This window comes from Jaculus jaculus, chromosome 6 (genome assembly GCF_020740685.1).
Source record: "Jaculus jaculus isolate mJacJac1 chromosome 6, mJacJac1.mat.Y.cur, whole genome shotgun sequence".
NCBI lineage: Eukaryota > Metazoa > Chordata > Mammalia > Rodentia > Dipodidae > Jaculus > Jaculus jaculus.
Window position 1 is genome coordinate 9,012,111 of NC_059107.1, and position 10,390 is coordinate 9,022,500.

Sequence of the window (10,390 nt, forward strand, 5' to 3'; positions counted from 1 at the left end):
CTGAAACACATTCAAAAAAAGAAAACAAACAAAAAAAGAACTGGAATATCTATAGTAACTTGAGATTAAAAACATGAAAATAGGGTTGGAGAGATGGCTTAGTGGTTAAGCGCTTGCCTGTGAAGCCTAAGGACCCTAGTTCGAGGCTCAATTCCCCAGGACTCATGTTAGCCAGATGCACAAGGGGATACATGCATCTGGAGTTCATTTGCAGTGGCTGGAGACCCTGGTACACCCATTCTCTTTCTCTCTGTCGCTCTCAAATAAATAAATAAAAGTAATTTTTTTAAAAACATGAAGATACACTATATTAACATTGATAGGAGTAGCAAAAGCAGTGCTCAAAGGAAACTGCATAGCTACAATGTCTACTTTAATGCAATATATAATTATACTACACGGAGGCTGAGTCAGAAGGGTGGAGGAGGCTAACCTGAGAACAGGAGAGGGAGGAGGAGGCAGAAACTAAATCCAAAACAAGCATAATAAAGGCAGTGGTAAAGACTGGAGCACAAGTCACTGGAAGACATTAGAGAAAAATAAAATGTAGGGCTGGAGAGATGGTGCTTACCCATGAAGCTTAAGGACCCAGGTTCGATCCTCCAGTACCCATGCAACACATGCATCTGGAGTTTGCAGTGGCTAGAGATTCTGGTATGCCCATTTTTTCTCTCTCTCCCCCTATTTCTCTCTCAAATAAATAAATAAAAATAAAATAATTTTAAACAATAAAAAAATAAAGAATAGCTGGGCATGGTGGTGCACGCCTTTAATCTCAGCACTTGGGAGGCAGAGGTAGGAGAATCACTATGAGTTCGAGGCCACCCTGAGACTACATAGTGGATTCCAGGTTGGCCTGGGATGGAGCGAGACCCTACCTCAAAAAAATTAAATTTAAATTTAAAAATATAGGGGCTGGAGGGATGGCTTAGCAGTTAAGATGTTTGCCTGCAAAGCCAAAGGACCCCAGTTTGAGGCTCAATTCCCCAGAACCCACGTTAGCCAGATGCACAAGGGGGTGCATGTATCTGGAGCTTGTTTGCAGTAGCTGGAGGCCCTGGGGCACCCATTCTCTCTCTCTCTCTCTCCCTTTCTCTGTTAAATAAATAAATAAAAATAAAATATATTTTTAAAAAATTAGAAAGTGGATAGACAACCTACAGAGGGAGGAAATAGTTTCCAAACACATATTGACAAAGTCCTACCTATGAAGACCTCTTCCACAAAACAAGAAAAAGATCAGCCAATTAAAATGAAAGCAAAACTCAACAGCCGTGTCTTAAAGCAGCTATGCAAATACCCATGAAACACACAGAAAAAGCCCACGGAAAGGTCTTCACCACTTCGGTCATTAGGAACATGTGAGAGGAATTTACAAGTGAGTGGCCTGTCCACAAAGTATTACTCAGCCACAAAGAGAAATAAAGTACTTTGACCAACACCACGTGAGTGAATCGTGAGAAACACCCTTCCAGCTGACGAAAGCAACGCAAGGAGGGCAGCGCGCACCATCCCATTAGTGTGAAGTGGCCCAGATGGGCAAGCCCGGAGCCGGCAGCAGTGGAGGGGGGGGCGGGGGTCGTTTACTAAGGGGTGGGCATTTTGGGGGGAGTGGCGAAAACGCAGTGACAACTTTATGAGCGCTCTGAAGGCTACTAGCTTACATTAATGATTTTACAGCACCCCCCCCTCAAATAAACAAGTAAATGAAATATGTTCTTAAATATTTTATTTATTTAAGAGAGAAAGAGGCAGATGAGAGAGAGAGGAAGAGTGCACCAGGGCCTCCAGCCACTGCAAACTAACTCCAGACGCATGCACCACCTTGTGCATCTGGCTGACATGGGTCCTGGGGAATCAAACCTGGGTCCTTAGGCTTCGCAGGCAAGCACCTTAGCTGTTAAGCCATCTCTCCAGCCCCAGAACTCTTAACAGGAAAATAAATAAGTAAGCAGGAGGGAGAAGGGAGGGCATGGTAAGGACTGAGGCTGGAAAGGGTGGCAGGGGAAGAGGAGGGCAAGGGTCTCGGGGGCCATGTTAAAGAGCCTCTCGTCTTTATTTGAAGAGCAACAGAGGTCCTTAGAGGGCTGAAAGCTGGGCAGAGTCAGAACATCAGACATGCACTGGGCTGAGGTCGAGCCAGGAGGAATCTGGTTCTAGGTTGGCATTTAGTAGGCACCTAGGGTATGCAGAGCGAGAAGCGGCTCCAGGCAGCCAGCTCGCTGGGGGCTCCTCACAGACCCTAACCCAGCACCCCTGGGTGGCCTGGCTCTGTCTTTAGCCTTTCCCTTGCTGCTGCAATTGAGCCTTAATGGAACATGTGACTCTTGTTTTCTTAAACATGTAAATATTTGAATGCATAATCTTCTTCCAGAGTTAGCAGATTTGTAAAAAGCACAAATTAGCGAATTACACTTTACAGAAACAAGCAAAACCTTGGTTGATAATCTGGGTTAAGTCAACATCAAGGAAAGAAATTGAACACAGATGGTTTTAAGAATTGTCTCTGGGGACTGTAGAGCTGGCTCAGCGGTTAAAGGCACTTGCTTACAAAGCCTGATGGCCTAGTTTCAATTCCATAGCACCTATGTAAAGCCAGATGCACAAAGTGGTGCATGCATCTAGAATTTGTTCGCAGTGGTAAGAGGCCCTGGCATGCCCATTCTCTCTTCTCTTTCTCTCATCAGAAATATATGTGTGTGTGTGCGCGCACACACACACACACATATACATACATACATACATACATATATATGTGTGTATGTATAAATGCATACACACACACACATACCCATATCAGTTTTTGTGAGGTAGGATCTCACACTAGCCCAGGCAGACCTGGAATTCACGCTCTCAGGGTGGCCTCAAACTCATGGCAATCCTCCTACCTCTGCCTCCCAAGTGCTGGGATTAAAGACGTGCATCACCATGCCTGGTTTAGAAATAAGTTTTTTTTTTTTATTTAAAAAACAATCATCCCATGGGCTGGCGGGGGCGATGGCTCAGGGGATAAGTGCTTGCTGTGTAAGGAAGAGCTCAGATCCCCAGAGCCCAGGTAAAGCCAAACACAAGCATCTGTAAATGAGACCTGACCTCAAACAAGGTGGAGGGTGGGTACCAGCTCCCAAGGCCTCCAACCGTGCACCATGGCACACGCACGCCTGTGTTCACACACAGACGCACATACTAAAGCAAAATTACCCTCCTTCTTTACTTTCCATAGATCGTATCTCCAGAATATACAAAAATGGAAGCACTGCTTTGGGTCCAATAAAGCACATATATAGATGCCCACTGAGGACTCAGCTCAAGGAACAAGAGCTCACTCCAAGAGCTAAGAGGGCGAGTGAGACAGGAACTAGCCGTCCATCAGCCCACGCAGTACGTGCTTCCTGGAGCGCTCTCGCCTTGGTCTAAGAAAAGACACAAGCTAGGTGGGGGGCCAGTCATGCTGCGGCTAACCTTCCGACAGCACAAGACAATGACAGCCATGGAGTTCACGCGCAGAAACGTGCAGTGGAGTAACAGAAAGACCTGCGGTGAGCGGGGGACGTGACTCAGTGGATAAATTAGCACCTGGCACTCAAGCTAGAGTACCCAAGTTCAACCCCCAGATCCCACATTTTAAAAAAAGCAGGGGGAGGCTGGAGAGATGGCTCAACAGTTAAAGATGCTTGCTTGCAAAGCGTTCGATTCCACAGTACCCACATAAAGCCAGATGCGCAAAGCAGCACATGCATCTGGAGTTCATTTGCAGTGGCAGAGGCCCTGAAATGCCAGTATTTCTATTTCTCTCTCTCTCTCTCTAATAAATAAGGTGGGAGTGATGGCACACTTTAATAACAGCAATTCCAGCACTCGGGAGGCAGAGGTAGGAGGATCACTGTGAGTTTGATGTCTCCCTGAGACTACATAGTGAATTCCAGGTCAGCCTGGGCTAGATAGAATGAGACCCTACCTCAAAAATCCAACCATAAATAAATAAATAAATTATTTTAAAGGCGGAAGTCTTAGCAGGCCTCTGTGATTTCAGCACACTGATCCTCATGCTGCTGCAGGGTGGGAGGCAGAGGAAGGAGAATTTCCCAGGAAAACTTTCAGGGAGCACAGCAGGGGACAGCAGAGAATCCAGAGTGAGACACCCTGCCTCATGAGGTGGACAGACTGAAGGGAAAGGTGTCTTGTGACCTCCACATGTTTGCTGTGGCATGTACGCACCCATACTCACACACAAATAATAACTTTTTTTTCTTTTTCCTTTTTTTATGGACATCTTCCATACTTATAGACAATAAGCCATGATAATTCCCTCCCCTCCCTGACTTTCCCCTTTACAACTCCACTCTCCATCATATCCCCTCCCTCTCTCCATCAGCCTCTCTTTTATTTTGATATCATCATCTTTTTCTCCTGTTATGAGGGTCTTGTGTAGGTAGTGTCAGGCACTGCGAGGTCATGGATATCGAGGCCAATTTCTGTCTGGACAATTGTATTGTGAGCAGTCCTAACCTTCCTTTGGCTCTTACATTCTTTCCACCATCTCTTCTGCAATGGACCCTGAGCCATGGAAGGTGTGATAGAGATGCTTCAGTGCTGGACACTCCTCTGTCACTTCTTCTGAGCACGATGGTGCCTTTTGGGTCATCCCAGTGGTCACCACCATCTGAAAAGAGAAGACTGAGAATAGCATTAATATGAACATTATGTAAAGTGCTTTCTGGGCAGTTTGGTGAGCGTAGTATGTGCATTTAGGCGGACAAGAGCAGGGGTTACACTCCTAAGGCTCATGACCTCCCCCACCATAGGCTTTTGATTAGGTTTTCAGGATCAGGCATGTATTCCCTCCCATGCAGCAGGCCTCCAGTCCAATTAGAGAGCAGTTGGTTTCCCCCATGACAGACATGCCACTATTGTACCCATTGGCTCATTTGACCTGGCTAGTCAAACTTGAGGCTTGCAGTGTCCACTGTTTTCACCACTGCTGGCTTCTGTCTCCCATTGGGTTGCATGCAGTGCAGCTTTTTCCAGCTTTCTGTCAGCTGGTATACAGGGAGGTTTTTAGCTCACACCCAGTTTGGTTTCTCAGTGACCTTGCAGCTCAGGCATGAAATAATTTTAATTAAACAAAACCATCAGGGATGGAGAGGTGGCTCAGAGGTTAAAGCACTTGCCTACAAAGCCTAACAACCCAGGTTCAATTCCCCAATACCCATGTAAAGCCAGATGCACAAAGTAGTGCATGCATCTGGAACTCATGTGCAGTGGTTAGAGGCCCTGAGATGTCCATACATACACACATACACATGTGAAAAATAATTTTTTTCCTCAAAATTTTTTATTAACAACTTCCAAAATTATAAAAAATATCTCATAGCCAGGCGTGGTGGCACATGCTTTTAATCCTAGCACTCGGGAGGTAAGAGGATTGCCATGTGTTCGAGGCCACTCTGAGACTCCATAGTGAATTCCAGGTCAGCCTGGACCAGAGTGAGACCCTACCTCGAAAAAAAATCTCATGGTAATGCTCTCCTTCCCCCCACTTTTCCCATTCTCCATCATATCCCCTCCCCATCTCAATCAGTCTCTCTTTTATGAAAAATAATTTTAAAAAATATTTTAGGGGACTTCCGGTTAAGATGGCGGCGTAGGTACCACGCCAAAGCAGCCTAGGGGGGAAAAAGACCAAAAAAACTCAGCAAAATACACACTTTTACTACAAAGTGAGGTGTATAGGAAATTGAGGCGGCAGCGGAGAAGTAGAAGAGTTCCAGAGCATCCAGAGCCCGCACAGGCGGGAACAGCGGCTCCGGGGCGGCTCGGCCACCCGCCGCAGCCGCAGCGCGGCAGAAAGCCGCCGGACTCTAGGCTCGAGCCGCAGGACAAGCCAGGTGCGGGATTTTCCCCTCACACCGCGCTCTCCGCAACTCGGGAAACGTGAGGGGAGAGCAGCAGTGAGCAGCGGAGAGAAGAGCAGACCGCGAGGTAGAAGCACACGTGGAACAGCGATACAACCAGAGCAGCCGCGGCTCCCTCCCCTCCCCCACCACCTGAACCCAGCTCCAGTGAACACAGCAGCGGCCCGGGACCCGGCCACGCCAACTTGGGCTGACGGCGGGACCCAAGCAGGAGCAGAGTTCGGCAGCAACTTCAGCGGCTCCAGCACCAGTACCAGCGGCCCCAGCAGCAGCGGACCCAGGAGCGGCAGCGGCGGCAGATCCCGCAGCAGCAGCTTCGGGGTGAGCAGCAGCGGTGGACACGGCAACGGCAGCTTCAGCAGCGGTGGTGGCTCCGGTGGTGGCAGCTACAACAGCAGCAGAGGCGGCAGCAGCGGCTCAGTTTGCCCCGTAGGAAAAGCAAGTGCCCAGCTCCAGAAATCAGAACAGCAGCCCGACGACCCAGGCAGCAACTTGACTGAGACCACAATCACCCAAGGTAACTGGGATTGCACCAGGGAAGGGTCTCACTTGGTCACAAGCTGACTTGGATACCTCAACAGACCAGAAATCTAAACCTCTTTGTTGATAGAGGATCTGGTCATTATAATAACTACTCTTGCATACATACTCGGGGCTGTTTTTGATTGAATGTGTACAGTGTTTAGTTAAATTTTAGAATCTACCAGTATTTTATTCCACTCAGCCTGCTTGAATACTCCTATAGCAGGGAAACTCAACCCTTAAGAACATCTTTGTAGATACTCTGAGAGTCTTAAGAGCCACACCTAATACCTTAAGGTCCTACCCTGAAAATATATTACATCAAATCAATTGATACAGCTAAGAATACACAGCTAGCTAGAAAATCCAAGCATTAACTTAATCCAAGATGCAAAAATATATACATTATAACACAAGAAACACTAAAAAGCAAGACGATATAAATCCACCTAAAAGTATTAATGCATCAGAAATGTCCTCCAGTGAGAAAGAGTTAGAGGAAATGCCTGAGAAAGAGTTCAAAAGAATAATTATAAATATGTTCAAAGAGGTCAAAGAACACATGAAAACAATCAAAGAAGAAATCAAAGAGGAAATCAAAGAGGAAATCAAAGGAATCAAAGAAGAGGCAGGACACCAATTTAATGAAATAAAGAAGGCAATACAAGACATAAATAGGGAAATAGAAATAATAAAGAAAAACCAGTCAGAATTACTAGCAATGAAGAACACAGTTAATGAAATAAAAAACTCTGTAGAAAATCTCACCAGTAGGATGGATGAGGGAGAGGACAGAATATCTAAGCTAGAAGATCAGGTGGCAGACCTAATGCAGTCCAACAAAGAGAAAGACAAACTTATAGAAAAGTATGAGTGGGAATTTCAAGATATTCGGGACACTATGAAAAGATCCAATATAAGAATTCAGGGCATAGTAGAAGGAGAAGAACTCCACTCCAGAGGCATAGTAGGCATCTTCAACAAAATCATAGAGGAAAATTTTCCCCAAATTGGGAAAGAGGTGCCAATACAGATACAGGAAGCCTTTAGAACCCCAGCCAGACGAAACCCAGAAAGAAACTCTCCTCGCCACATTATACTCAAACTTCCAAACACACAAACCAAAGAAAAAATATTGAAAGCAGTTAGAGAGAAAAATCAAGTTACATACAAAAGCAAGCCCATCAGGATTACAGCAGATTATTCAACACAAACTTTTAAAGCCAGAAGGGCTTGGAGTGATATATTCCAAGTTCTGAAAGATAACAACTGTCAACCAAGGTTACTTTATCCTGCAAAGTTATCCATCCAAATAGATGGAGAAATAAAGACATTCCATACAAAAGCAGGTTAAAGGAGTATCTGAAGACAAAACCAGCTCTACAGAAAATACTTGATAGAATCCTCCATGCTGAACAAAAGGAAAAGCACACATATAAGGAACCTAGAAAAAACCAGCTATACTCAAATACCAGTTAACAGAAGAGAGCACAGGTAGAACAAGTAACACACACACACACACACAAATGGCAAACATAAATACACACCTTTCAATAATATCTCTTAATATCAACGGTCTCAATGCCCCAATGAAAAGACATAGATTTGCAGACTGGGTTAAAAAGCAGGATCCTACAATTTGTTGTCTCCAAGAAACTCACCTTTCTACAAAGGATAGACATTATCTTAGGGTGAAAGGTTGGAAGACGGTGTTTCAAGCAAATGGGCCTAGAAAACAAGCAGGGGTTGCTATCCTAATATCAGACAGGGTAGACTTTAGTCCGACGTTAGTCAAAAAAGATAAGGAAGGTCACTTTATATTGATTAAGGGCACACTCCAACAGGAGGACATTACAATCCTAAACATATATGCACCTAACATGGGGGCTCCCAAATTCGTCAAACAAACACTATTAGAACTAAGGTCACAGATAACACCAAACACAGTGGTGGTGGGTGACTTTAACACCCCACTCTCATCAATTGACAGGTCATCCAGGGAAAGAATAAACAGAGAGGCATCTGGACTAAATGAGGTCATAGAAGGAATGGACCTAACAGATATATACAGGACATTTCACCCAAAGGCTGCAGAATATACATTCTTTTCAGCAGCACATGGAACATTCTCTAAAATAGACCATATATTAGGACACAAAGCAAATCTTAACAAATTCAGGAAAATTGAAATAATTCCTTGCATTCTATCTGACCACAATGGAATTAAACTACAAATCAGTAGCAAGAAAGGCTATAGAGCATACACAAAATCATGGAAACTAAACAATACACTACTAAATGATGAGTGGGTCAATGAAGAAATCAAAAAGGAAATCAAAAAATTTATAGAGTCAAATGATAATGAGAACACAACATACCAAAATCTCTGGGACACAATGAAGGCAGTTCTAAGAGGTAAATTTATAGCCTTAAGTGCCTATATTAAGAAATTAGAAAGGTCGCAAGTAAACGACCTAATGCTTCGCCTTAAAGCCTTGGAAAAAGAAGAACAAGGCAAACCAAAAAGTAGTAGACGGGAAGAAATAATAAAGATTAGGGCAGAAATTAATGAAATAGAAACAAAAAGAACAATCCAAAGAATTAATGAAACAAAGAGTTGGTTCTTTGAAAGGATAAACAAGATTGACAAACCCTTAGCAAATCTGACCAAAAGAAAGAGAGAAGAGACACAAAGGTAACATCACAACAGATTCCAGAGAAATTCAAAAAATCATAGGGACATACTATAAAAGCATATACTCCACAAAGTATGAAAATCTGAAAGAAATGGATGATTTCCTTGATCTATATGACCTACCTAAATTAAATCAAAATGAGATTAATCACTTAAATAGACCTATAACAAACATGGAGATCCGAGCAGTTATCAATAATCTCCCAACTAAAAAAAGCCCAGGCCCGGATGGATTCACTGCTGAATTTTACCAGACTTTTAAGGAAGAGCTAACACCATTGCTTCTTAAGCTTTTCCAGGAAATAGAAAAAGAAGGAATCCTACCAAACTCCTTCTATGAGGCCAGCATCACCCTGATACCAAAACCAGGCAAAGATAGAACAAAAAAAGAAAATTACAGACCAATCTCCCTCATGAACATAGATGCAAAAATTCTCAACAAAATATTGGCAAACAGAATACAAGAGTATATCAAAAAGATCATTCACCCTGACCAAGTAGGCTTTATCCCAGAGATGCAGGGATGGTTCAACATACGCAAATCTATAAATGTAATACATTACATAAATGGGTTGAAGGACAAAAATCACATGATCATCTCATTAGATGCAGAGAAAGCATTTGACAAAATCCAACATCCCTTCATGATAAAAGTCCTACAGAGACTGGGAATAGAAGGAACATATCTCAATATAATAATGGCTATTTATGACAAGCCTACAGCCAACATATTACTAAATGGGGAAAAACTGGAAGCTTTTCCACTAAAATCAGGAACAAGACAAGGGTGTCCACTGTCTCCACTTCTATTTAATATAGTTTTGGAAGTCTTAGCCATAGCAATAAGGCAAGAGACACACATAAAAGGGATACAAATTGGAAAGGAAGAAATCAAGTTATCATTATTTGCAGATGACATGATTCTATACATAAAGGACCCTAAAGACTCTACTAGCAAGCTGTTAGAGCTGATCAAAACCTACAGCAATGTAGCAGGATACAAAATAAATACACAGAAATCAGTAGCCTTCGTATATGCTAACAACAAACACACAGAGGATGAAATCAGAGAATCACTCCCATTCACAATTGCATCAAAAAAAAATAAAATACCTTGGAATAAACCTAACCAAGGAAGTAAAGAATCTATACAATGAGAACTTTAAAACACTCAAGCGAGAAATTGCAGAAGACACTAGAAAGTGGAGAAACATCCCTTGTTCCTGGCTTGGAAGAATCAATACCGTGAAAATGGCAA